Source organism: Mastomys coucha, unplaced genomic scaffold, assembly GCF_008632895.1.
Source record: "Mastomys coucha isolate ucsf_1 unplaced genomic scaffold, UCSF_Mcou_1 pScaffold17, whole genome shotgun sequence".
NCBI classification, from domain to species: Eukaryota; Metazoa; Chordata; class Mammalia; order Rodentia; family Muridae; genus Mastomys; species Mastomys coucha.
Genome location: NW_022196899.1, coordinates 8,116,356 through 8,129,451, shown reverse-complemented (window position 1 = coordinate 8,129,451; position 13,096 = coordinate 8,116,356). Strand labels below are relative to the sequence as shown.

At 37.1% G+C, this 13,096-nt stretch overlaps 1 pseudogene; it reads left to right on the top strand.

Annotated features, from left to right (window-relative positions):
- The first annotated feature begins 553 nt into the window (after window positions 1–553).
- On the top strand, window positions 554–1,051 carry LOC116094731 (annotated as a pseudogene).
- The last annotated feature ends 12,045 nt before the right edge of the window (window positions 1,052–13,096 follow it).

Here is a 13,096-nt window from a genome sequence, read left to right as displayed (position 1 = left end):
GAATGGACAAGTTTGCATATTTTAATTGAATATCTCTTTTTTTTTTTTTAGTGTTTATATGCTTTAGATATTCATTCTCTCCAGGATGTATTGTTTGGCAAATATCTTCTACCATTCTGTCGGCTCTTGATTTGTCTAATGGCAGTGTCTTTTGTCATGGAAAGCATCAGTTTTATGAGGCCCTATTTATTCACTTTGTTGTTAGCACTTGCACTGATGGTGTCTTGTTCAGAAAGCCTTTTTCTGTGCCAATGAGTTCATGGTTATTCATCAAGTTTTGTTTTCAGTCTATTTGTCATTTGTAATTATATAGTAGGGCTACTGATTTTGTGAGTTAAGTTTGTATTTGGCTACTTTCCTGAACATGATTATCTGCTATAGCAGTTTGCTGGTAGAATTTTTTATGTCATTTATATATACTTATTCATATCATATTCAAATAAAGATATTTTGACTTAGAAGAACAGAGTAAAGATATAGAGTATGAGACTAGCTGGTACAAAACTTATTCATGCCTTTCCAAGCCTCCGCCTGGGACCCTGCAGCCGTCGCGATGTTGATGCTTAAGAAGAATCAGCTCGCCATCTATGAGCTCCTCTTTAAGGAAGGCGTGATGGTCGCCAAAAAGGACGTCCGCATGCTCAAACACCTCGAGCTGGCTGACAAGAATGTGCCCAACCTTCAAGTCATGAAGGCCATGCAGTCTCTCAAGTCTCAGGGCTACGTGAAGGAGCAGTTTACTTGGAGACACTTCTACTGGTACCTCACGAATGAGAGCATCCAGTATCTCCGAGATTACCTGCACCTACCCCCGGAGATCGTGCCCGCCACCCTGCGCCGCAGCCGCCCCAAGACTGTCAGGCTTCGGCCCAAAGGTCCAGAGGGGTGAGCGGCCTGCAAGATTCACAAGAGGGAGGCGGACAGAGACACTTACAGAAGGAGCGTTGTGCCACCTGGAGCTGACAAGAAAGCAGAGGCTGGGGCTGGTTCAGCAACTGAATTGCAGTTTAGAGGCAGCTTCGGTCGTGGTCATGGTCAGCCATCTCAGTGATGTTGGAGACTGTGTTGTATTGAATAAACGTTAAAGAAAAAAAATTATTCATGTAATCTCTATTGGATATTAATTAATGCCCACTACAAAAGATGGAACACATACCTGAATGTGATTAGGTGACCAAGAACCAGAAACTAGTTAACCTAGTAATATAGAATAAACTGAATTCTACAGATCTTAAAAAAATAACAAAATGATGAAATGACTCCTAATAATATTTTGCCGTACTCATAGATCAGTACCTTGTTATTCCCCCTGCAGGGTTCAGTTTTAGGCGGTTCAAGGGGGACCATGCCTGTGGGGAAGAATGGGCGGGAGAGAACAAGACCGTGCAAAAGTTTGTCAAGGTCTACTTTACTTAGAGCAAACTGCTCAATGTCTACTTCACAAAAGCGTAAAAAGGAAGGGGCGGGGAACAATGGGTTCTCTCCAGGGCTGTCCATTTGGCGGATACTGGCAGGGGGTCCAGAACATTTCAAAGTTCTTTTTGGAAGGTCTTGGTATACAGCCTCTTGGTAAACAGGCACAGGATGTTTCAACCAAGGGCAGTTCTCAGGCTAGTCGAAGGGCAGGGGGTCGGGTGGCCGTGCCTTGGCTCCCAACACGTTGTTCAACAATCATCAGAAATGTTTCTTCCTGCAGAAGATGGGAACAAAAATAAATCACAGCCAAAAATGATCACATGTAGAATGAGTCATCTTGGAACACTTAGCAGTACTTGGAACATTTTCATCAAATCCCTCTCCTAGTTCTCAGGGAATACCAAGAAAGTAGAGATGGAGATATTGGAAGAGCCAAAGGAGATGAAGGACATAATGAAGGAAGGTTCTCGGAATCATCTTGAACAAAGCTCATCTGAACAAAGTTCATACATAAGTGCATCTGTGTATTTTGCCTGTGTTTCTTTCTGTTCACTCTGTACATTCAGTGCCTGTGGAAGTCAGAAGAGTTTGTCAGATATTTTTTGTTTTCTCCAACATTGACCATATAATCAGACAAATAAACAAGCCTCAATGTTTGTAGATACCAGATTGTTTCTCTGTTTTTATTACTATGAGTTTCCTTCTCAGAGTTTGAACCTGTAAGCAGCACATGCAGACAGGGTCCATACAAGGCGTCATCTTGTCACCCTAGACAGAGCATCAGACTGTAGGACTTGATGCAAAGAAAAGGGGTCAAGCAAAGTGTTCATGGTGATGTCTGAGTGGTTCACAGATTCGCATGCCTTCTCTTGGCCCCGTTTAATGTTTTGGTTTGCCTTGCCCAATTCCAACGTGAAAGCCTTTGTTTTATCTTTTTATGTTTTATTTTGTTATATTTAATTGTTATCTCTAAGAAACATTCTCTTTACTAAAGTGAGACAGAAAAAGAATGGATCAGGATGGAAAAGGAATGGATAAGGAACTGGGAGGAGTAATATTAGGAGAAACCAAAATCAAGATATATTATGTGAGAAGAGAAGATATTTTCAAGGAAAGTTAAAAAGTTAAAAATTAAAAAGTTCACAGGTTACAAAGAATTATTTTCTTTTTTTATTTAATCTTTTATTTATTTATTTTTAAGAATTATTTTCTTTATGTCGCACTCACTTTACATTGCAATAACCCATTCTCTTGGCATGTTCTATTTTTATTGAGTCCCACAGATAACTCTGAAATGCCCACAAGAGCATTTAACATGCATTTTTGACTTAAGATGTGATTTCTGTAGAGGAGGGTAAATGAGAAGTTCCAGTGTTCAAATGCACCTTCTTTCTATACGTAATGGGGAACTGATTTGCAGTTTGTTAGTTTTTCCAGGAATAAAGTCTTCTGTATTATTGGAGGGTGCTTCATTAACTGTGCTGAAAGTGAAGAGGCCACTCACGAAACATAAATAAATTACAAAATCCTACTAGAAAAGGGGAAATATTTAGAAACCAAGAGGTAAATTTTCATTTCATAGTTACAGACTTCTCATGTTCTCTGACCTGTATGCGTTTTTCTGACCATGTAGAATAAATTTTGAAGTGTTTGTCAATGGCATCCTCAAGGCTTTGTTGTTTGTTTTGAATATGCTATCTGCACATACACTGCTTCTTTCTACAATTTTAACTTCATCACTCAATAGAAAACTCACTGCTAAATTAATGCAAGTTTCAAAAACTCATGAGAAGGGATCTACTGGGACCTGTCATTTCATATTTCTATCAGGTTACCACATTCCCAACTCACGGGGAGGATTGGCACTAGTTTTCATGGGCAGTGGCACACCTTGGGGATAGTCCAGCTTCACTGAGTGGATACAGCATCTAGAATTTCATTTCTCAATTAGAGATCATTCCTAGAAAGAGCAGGCAATTACAGAATAGAAAAACATTCAATAACTTATCTGGAGTAAAAGAAATTTTATTTCCATATTGCAGTATCTCATATTTCTTGAATAACTAGAAAAGTGAAGTATATATCAAAAAAATTGAGTCTTCCACCTCTTAAGGTAGAAATACTTAAAAGACATGACCTGCAGTTTTTATTAGATTCAATTTTCATCAGAGGTCTAACGAACAACCGTCTTTGCTAAATAGAATATAACTTGAATTTCAAACAAAATTCATTTCATATTTTTTCTTTATAAAGGGTATTATCATTCTGTGTAGTCTTCCTTGTAATGTTACACAACATATAACAACAAAAACCACAAAGCATACTTTTTAAACTTCCTATTTTTAAGCAGTTTTAGAAGTGAGATAACAATTGCTCTATGTCTGTGAGTATGCGTATGTGTTTGTGTGTGCACGTATGTATAAGTGTAAGTACTTGTGTGTATAGGTGTATATGTGCTGTCCAAATAAATGAAGATTATAGGACAATACTTTAGTAGTTGGTTCTCTCCTGTTGTATGAGTTCCATAGACCAAACTCAGGTAAGTCTGATGACAAGAAACTTTTACCCTCTGAAACTCCCTCCAGCCCTCGTTTCATATTTTGATTTCAACAATTTTGAATAAAAGAAATAATACTGCATGCTGTTTCCCATACTCACTAGTAATAGCATCTTACATTTATTTGTGTCATCTACCTATTAACATTTTATGCATTTAATACTCACCACCAGGATTTTACTTTCACTATACTTGATATGCTCATCTTGTATCATAATGTTCAAGTCCGTTAATCCAGTGCAAAATATTCTAACAGATTTCTTTTTATGTCAAGACCAAAATAAAAGAAGATGTTTCTGAGATCATAAACTAAACAAACAAACATCCAACACTGCTGTGGACAGATTACTGAAGCAGTAAATATAAGCTTTGACCAACTAAAAGCTCTTTGCTTTAGACCAGCTGTGGATAAGTTTCCTCATTAGTCCTTATTATGTATAAGGAGTAATAGGGATTGATAGCCGCCCTCATTTTTGGTGTAATTATTTGCAAGTATGTGCTTTCATCAACCAAAAATCTTCAATCTCATTTTCCCATTACTTAAGAAATACCACATAAGAGAGATTTACTTTACAAGCAATAGAAGTCCTAGTGTGGTTTCTGTTGCTGTTATGAACATCATGATTAAAAGCTTCTAGGAGAGTAAAGGGCTTATTTCAGTTTCCAGCTTGTGTTCCTTCCAAAAAGAAAGCCATGGCACAACCTTAAGGTGAAAACATGCAAGTAGGAACTAAAGTAGCATATTGGAAGGATGCTACTTACTGCCTGGCTGTCCTACCTTAATCATCGACTTACTTTGAGCAGTCTAGCCTGTCTGCCTAGCGATGATACTGCCTGAAGTGTCATAGCCCTGCTTCACGAAGTAATACTTAAGAAAATGTAGCCACTGCCATACTCACTGGCAAATCTGATGGAGGTAATTTCTCAGTTGTGACCCTTTCTTCCCACGTATTGCTAGATATGTGTCAATCTAACCTGTTACTGGCCTGCAGTAACGTGAAACAGTGGGTAACCTGGAAAAATGGAGTTAGAAAGAAGAGCAGCTGCTAGAGAGAGTTAGGGATAGGATAGAGTGGCCACAGACATACCTACCCACGTGGAAGGGTAAAAATTAGACGGGAGACTTTACTGCTCAGCCATCTTGGTTCTTTAATAATAATCCTTCCTTCTCCCAACAGGTATATTACCTGGGGCAAAAACCACTTCTCCCAAAATACGTCAGTGTAACAGTCCAATCAGTGACTTCCTTGTTACTCTGTGGGGGTGGAGCTTTTGAATGTAACTGGAACCAGGTTTCGCTCAACAGGTGGGCAGCCGCAGCGTGGCACTGTTTTGCTTTAGATACTGTCCGGCCGTGGGGAGGGAGTCCACACTAACCAAAAACAAAATAAATCAAACAAAGAAACAAAAATCACAAAAAATTAGATGACTGTGGAATATTTAAAGCTAGAGATCAAAGACAAAAACAACAAAAACTTATGAACTCATGGAAGCTGAAAAACTTGACAAAATAAAAAATAGGACAAGACAGTAATAAAGAAATAAATAAAGATATTCTACAACTTAATGAAAATGAATGCATAGCATCCCCAAACATTTGGAACACAATGGAAGAAGTAAAAGGAGGAAAGTTCATAGCACTGAATGTCTACATTAAAAATAAAATGGCAAGATCTCATACGAGTAACTTAATAGAACATCTGAAACTGCTACAACAAAAAAAGAACTAAGTACAAGTGAAAAAGACAGCAATAATTAGTAAAATAGAAACAAAGAGAAAAATATAAAGAATCAATAAAAATAAAAGAGTTAGTTCTTACAGAAAACCAACAAGATATACAAACTTCTATCAAAAAACCCTAGCTGGGCAATGGTGGTACATGCCTTTAATCCCAGCACTTGGGAGGCAGAGACAGGCAGATTTCTGTGTTCAAGGCCAGCCTGGTCTACAGAGTGAGTTCCAGGATAGCCAGGGCTAGACAGAGAAACCCTGTTTCAAAAAATCAAAACAAACAAACAAACAAAAACAAACAAACAAACAAAAACCTATAAGATGAATGAACAAAATAAAAACTGAAAAGGGAGATATAACAACACCCATTGAGAAATCCAAAGGATCATAAGGGCAAACTTTAAAAACTGGTACTCCATCAAATTGAAAAAAATCTAAAATAAATTAATAATTTTCTCCATAAGTACCACTTACCAATATTAAATCAAGATCATAGAAACAACTTAAAAATACCTATAACCCCTAGTGAAATAGAAGCAGTCATCAAAAATATCCCAACCTAAAAATTAAAGAAAAAATGCCCTTTGTCAAAAATGTTTTAGAATAGAATTCTCCCATACTTTCAAAGAGGAGCTATGTCCAATACTTCTTAAATTATTCTATAACGTAGGTGTACAAGATACATTGCCAAATTAACTTAATGAGGTCAGTCACCCTGATACTGAAACTATACAAATATTTAACAAAGAAAGAGAATTACAGACCAATTTCCTGTATAAACAAAAATGCAAAACCTCTCAGTAAAGTACTTGCACACTGAATTCGATAATACATCAAAAAAACCTCTCCATCATAATCCAGTATGATTCATCCGAGGGATGAACAAATATTTCAATGTATGAAACTCAGTAAATATAATTCACAACATAAACAAACTGAGAGAAAAACAGAAAAACTATGTGATTATATTATTAGATGCAGGTAAATATAAAAAGTCTTTGGCAAAACCCAATACCCTTTCATGATAAAAGTGTTAGAGAGATTACAAATACATATAATATATACATATTACAATACATATAATATATACATGTATATATTATATATATATACAAATGCATACATATTTATATATATACAAATATTTACATATATATATATATAAAACAAAAGGCAATCTACAGCAAACATATAGCCAACATTAAATTAAATGGAAAGTTAAAATAATTCCACTATAATCAGGAATAAGACAAGATTGTCCAATCTCTTCATAGCTATTCAGTATAATTCTTTAAGTTTTAACTAGAGTAATAAGACAAGTGAAGGAGATCAAAAAATAGTAATTGGAATGGAAGAACTCAAAGAATTGTTATTTGCAAATAATAAAATATTATACACAAGTGACCCTAAAAATTCTGTCATGGACCTTGTACAGCTGATTAATACTTTAAGAGAAGTAGCTGGAAACAAGATTAAGTTACAAAAATTAGTAGGATTACTAATCAGGGAAACAATATTTTTCACAATAATATGGTTGAATGAAAATGGCCCATATAGAACCATATGGATTAGTACTAATAGGAGGTGTGGCCTTGCTAGAGAAATTTGATTTTGTTGCACTAAGTATGTTACTGGGGTTTAGCTATGAGGTTTCTGGCACACAAGCTAAGTCTGTTGCCCTTAGATCTGGATGTAGAACTCTAAGCTATTTCTCTAGCACCATGCCTGGCTGCTTGCCACCATGCATCTGGCCTTAATGGTTAATGGATTAAACCTGTGAACTTTAAGCCAACCCCAATTACACACTTTGTCTTATAAAAGTTGCTATGGCCATTGTCTTAGTTAGGATTTTAGTTTCTGTGAAAACACACTTTGACATATTTATTTGGTGGCTAACTTACAGATTCAAAGGTTCTGTCCTTTATTATCATGGTAGGAACCATAGTAGCATTCAGGCAGGCAGGATGCTGGAGGAGTTGAGAGTTCTACATATAATTCCAAAGGAAAACAGAAGTAAAGTGACTTCCAGGTAGATAGGAGGGTCTCAAAGCCCAATGCCACAGTGACACATACTCCAACCAGGCCATACCTATTCCTACAAGACTATATATAACTCCTAATAGTGCCACTCCTTGAGCCAAATATATTAAAACCACTATATTCTACTCCCTGGCTTGTTCAAATAAATAAGTCTATGGTAGACATACTTAGCTGTAGCGTAATGCAAACTATTGCTAGTCCAACTTCAAATGTTCCAAAGTCTGTAACAGTAAAAACAATGTTAAAAGTCCAAATTTCAAAGTCTCTTCTGAAATTCATGCATATAGAACTAAACAGAGAATTCACAACAGAGGAATCTCGAATAGATGATAAATACTTTTTTCAAAGTCCTTAGTCATCAGGGAAAAGCAAATGAAAACGGTGCTAAGATTTTACCTTACACCAATCAGAATGGCTAAGATCAAAACCTTAGGTGACAGTTCATGTTGACGAGGATGTAGAAAAAGAGGAACACTTTTCCATTGCTAGATTACAAACTGGTATAACCACTCTGGAAATCAACCTGGAGGTTTCTCAGAAAACTAGAAATAGATCCACTTGAAGTCTAAGCTATATTACTCTTGGGCATATACCCAGAAGAAGCCCCACAATGTCACAGGTTCCACTATGGTCATAGTGGCCTTATTTCTGATAGCCAGAACCTGGAAACAACCCAGATGTCCCATAATGGAAGAACAGACACAGAAAATGTGGTTTATTTACATAATGGAGAACTATTCAGATATTAAGAAAGAGATTTGCAGGCAAATGGGTGGAACCAGAAAACATGATCCTGAGTGAGGTAACTCAGACCCAAAAGGGTATGCAAGTTATGTACTTACTAATAGGTGGGTATTAGCCCAAACATACAGAATACACACAATACAAGCCACAGAACTCAAGAAGATTAACATGACAAAGGGCCCAAGTGCAAATGCCTCAATCCCACTTGGGAGGGAGAAGAAAGCAGTCACAGGAAGCAGAAGGAGGGGGGAATCTGGCTGGAAGAGTAGACAGGGATGGGAAAGGGTGAACATGATTAGGTACTGGGGGTTGGGGGGGGAAGGGATCAGAAGTAAAGTCCTGAGGGCCAGCAGAAAGGATGGAAACAGGCAACCTCAGGAGGTAGGAGATGGGGGAATCCTCTAAAATGTCCCAGAGACCTATGAAGTAAGAGACACTCAGGACTTAGAGGGAGGAATCTTAGATGAGATTCCCAACAGTGGGGAGTGGGAACATGTACAGAATACCTTCAGTAGAAAGACAGGGTATGAAGTAGAGGGAAGGGTTTGCCTTCCCAAAGTCAAAAACTCTGAGCCAGAATTGTTCCTGTTTTAAAAAAAACTGCAGGGACAAAAATAAATGGAAAGGAGACTGAAAGAAATGAGGTCCAGCCACTGGGCCAGCTTGGGATCAAGGCCTGAAACTATAACTGATGCTACGGTGTGCTTACAGACAGAAGCCTAAGCATGATGGCCCTCCAAGTGCCCCAACAAGCATCTGAAAAGAGCCAGATGCAGATACTTACATGCAAACAATGGACAGAAACAGGGGATCCATGTGGTTGAATTAGGGAAATGCTGGAAAAGGCTGAGAAAGAAGATGACTCCATAGAAAGACCAGAAGTCTCAACTAACCTAGACCTCTGAGATCTCTCAGACACTGAGCCACTGACTAGGCATCTTACACTAGCTGACATGAGGTCTCTGACACATATGCAGTAGAGGACCTGGTTTGGCCTCAGTGATAGAAGAAGCACCTAATTCTCAAGAGACTTGAGGCCCCAGGGAGTGGAGAGGTCTGGTGAGGTGGATGGGTAGGATGGGTCATCCTTTTGGAGATAAGGGTGTAGGAATGGGATGAGGAGCTATTGGAGGGTAGAACAGGAGGCGGATAATAACTGGACAGTAAAAAATAGATTAATAAATAATAATAATAATAATAATAAGAAGAAGAAGAAGAAGAAGAAGAAGAAGAAGAACAAGAAGAAGAAGAAGAAGGAGAAGAAGAAGAAGAAGAAGAAGATGAAGACAAAAAAGAAGAGGAAGGAGAAAGAAAGAAAGAAAGAAAGAAAGAAAGGAAGAAAGAAAGAAAGAAAGAAAGAAGAAAGGAGAGAAAGAAGGAGAGAAAGAAAGCTAGAAAGAAGGAAAGAATCCTGATGCTAAGTGGTAACCTCAGGAAAAGACCCTACCCAGTTAATTTTCCAACTTGTGAAAAAGAATTTTTGAAAAGCTTTAAGCTAGCTGTGTTGCTGCATGCCTTTAATGCCAGTCTTAGAGATGAAGAGACAGCAGAGTGATTTCAAGGCCAGCCTGGTCTACACAGTCAATTCAAGGACAGCCAAGATTAAACACTGAAGGAAACCATCAAAGGCAGAAAGCTGGTGAAACTGTAGTTGAAGAGAAATCCATACCCCAGTACTGGAAACCAACAGATCTTGACAGCTTTGGGTACCTGCTTATGATTTTAGAGTTAAAGATTCAAGAATAGGGTTATGGTATCTCCCTCAGTGACTTAAAAATTACTTGACCCCTATGTCAGAGGTATCCCTGGATGGAGGTCCAGAGAGGTCATCATGTGAAGCTGTGAAGATGAAGCCTAGATTGCTTTAGAGACTCCAAGTTGTTGACTTTCAAACAGTGTTGACACTATGATAGACTGGGAGGACCTTTGAAATTGGACTATAGGGGTCACAGAATGAAATATCCTGGTTTGAATGAAAATAGACCTTGTAGGCCAACTTAGATTAGCACTATTAAGGGTAAGTGTTACTCTGTTGCAGGAAGTGTGTTACTGGGTGTGAGCTTTGATGTTTAAGAAACTTGAGCCATACCCAATGTCACTTTCTCTTTTACTGCTTTTGAATCTGGATGTAGAATTTTAAGCTATCTCTCTAGCAATGTCTGTCTGCTCACTACCAAGTTTCTAGCCTTGATGATAATAGAGTAAACCTCTGAACTATAAGCCATCCCTAAATAAATGCTTCCCATTATAAGGGCCACCAAAGCCACAGTTTCTCTTCACAGCAATAGAATGCTAAGACAAATAATAGAAAATAATAAAACTTCACATCTTTGAAACTAAAGAAAATATCTGAAGAAAGAAAGATGCCCCATTCTTATGTTATCAGTGAGATTAATATAGTAAAAACAGTCATTTTACTAAAAGCAATCTATAGATTTAAAGCAATCCCCATGAAATTATAACATAATTATGTATAGACCTTAAAAGGACAATATGCAATTTCATGTGGGAAAGCTTTGAGCCCAAGATAACTAAAATCCAGTACAATAAAAAAAGTCCAAAAAGTACACTAACCCAGCCACAAATCCTTTGAACTACAATTTGTTCCCCTGCAAGATGTTCCAAGGCAATGATGTTGCAAAACTTGGGGGAGTATCACAGAGGCTTCCCCAGGCAGCAGAAAGGTGTGGATGCACAGACACACTGACAGTCACAATGACAAGAGAGAGTCTAAATTGGAACTTTCCATCAGATCCCTCACCAGGCAACTTGGGGAATCCTGTAGAAGAGAGGGAGAAAAAATTCTAAAAGTCACAGGGGATTGAAGAAGCCAGAGCATGATCCACTGAATCGACTAGTTAGGGCTCATATAGGATTAGTAAATGAACTGACAAGCATAGGGCTTATATGGGTCTGTACCGTGTCCTCTGTATATATTTTGTGGCTGTTAATTTGATGTTTTTGTAGGACTTCTAACAGTCAAAGAAGATGTATCTGTGATTCTTTTGCATGCTCCTGAAACTCTTTTCTTCCTGTTGTGTTGCCTTTTCCAGCTTATATACATGTGGGCCTTTTCTGCATCTTATTTTATCTGGCTTTGTTGTTTTTGATTGCTGTCTCTTGGAGGCCTGTCCCTTGCTGATGGAAGGATGAAGGGAACATTAGGGGAAACTGGAAGCCAATGGAGGAAGGGGTAATTGTTGTTAGAGTAACCTATAAGAATAACCTATTTTTTAAAAGTGATTCATCCTAAAAATATAAGCCTAGAGAATACTAAAATCCTGTAATAATTATATTTTTCATTTTAATGTAAATTGTTAGGAGAAAAAATAAGGCTCAGTTTTTGAGATAATAAAAATTGTGAAGAGTCTAAGTTTATCCACATCCCATATCAATTTATTTATTAAATTTATAAAACTATATGCTGGAGATCACCCAGCATTTTCCTCTAACCCAAACATCGGCGCACATTCTTACTCTCTTCTCACACAGTGCAGTTTTAAATGGCTTCACTTTCCAACTAAGGAAACTCACTGAGAAACTGGCCTAGACTATGATGAGGTTCTTTTATAGTCTATACTCTGAGCATCTCTAACCTGCATATTAATATATTCACTCTCACAGCATCCCTAACCTGGAAAATCTTCTTAAAACACCCTCTAGTCTTGTTCAACTTTCAACAATCCAAATCATTCTGAATTCTTATATCCACATGATTTATATATTATTGCCTATCTTTTTATATAATATGATTTAAGCAGGTTGTGATTTGCATCCTCACTCTACTGCTATAAAGACCACCTCATAGTAAATCGTCATTATGAGTTGATTAGTTTAGTTATATTTCTTGCTTCGTAAGTGTTGTTGGGAATACTATCTTTGAGTTTTTGATTGGTAGGCCATGTGAGTCTTGAGATCCTCACCTGAAGATGATGGCAAAGAGTTTTTCCCAACATTTCACTATAAGAAAACCTGTCATTTTTCTTCATTGATAGGTATTATAATATATTCTGGACAGAAGAAATATATCCATTCTTATTATAAATGTATTTCCAATATTTATTTTAGTTGTCTTATTAGTGACTTTTAGTGAATAGCTAACTTAGGTTTATTCATTTTGTATTTATCTGTTATTTCTTGTTCCTCACAAAGGCTCTTAGCATTTTAAGTTCATTGTGGTTTTCTTTTTGCACTTTACAGTTAGAATGAATACAGACTAATTTTCTGGAGATAGTTCTGATGTATTATTAAATTTTCTTTATAGAATTATAAATATAATTTAATTTACATTAAAGAGTTAGTGGATTTCAGTAATATCAACTTGTAGGGTATTTTCTTTCTGCCATATTCATCTGAATGTGTGTGTGAAAACAAAAGGCTTTTTCATAATGAATAATCTTTTTTCAATTTTGTGGTAGCCTAGTAAGGGAGATGATGGCAGAGCCTGATAGTAAATATGAGTGTTTAACATCATAATTGAGCCAAAGGATGCATGTAGAGGGTACCAGAAAAGATGGAAACTCAGTAAAATTGGAGAGAGTTGACTTTGTCAGTGTCAGCTTGTTCATGCAATGACATTGACAGTACAACACAATAGGGGTATTAAA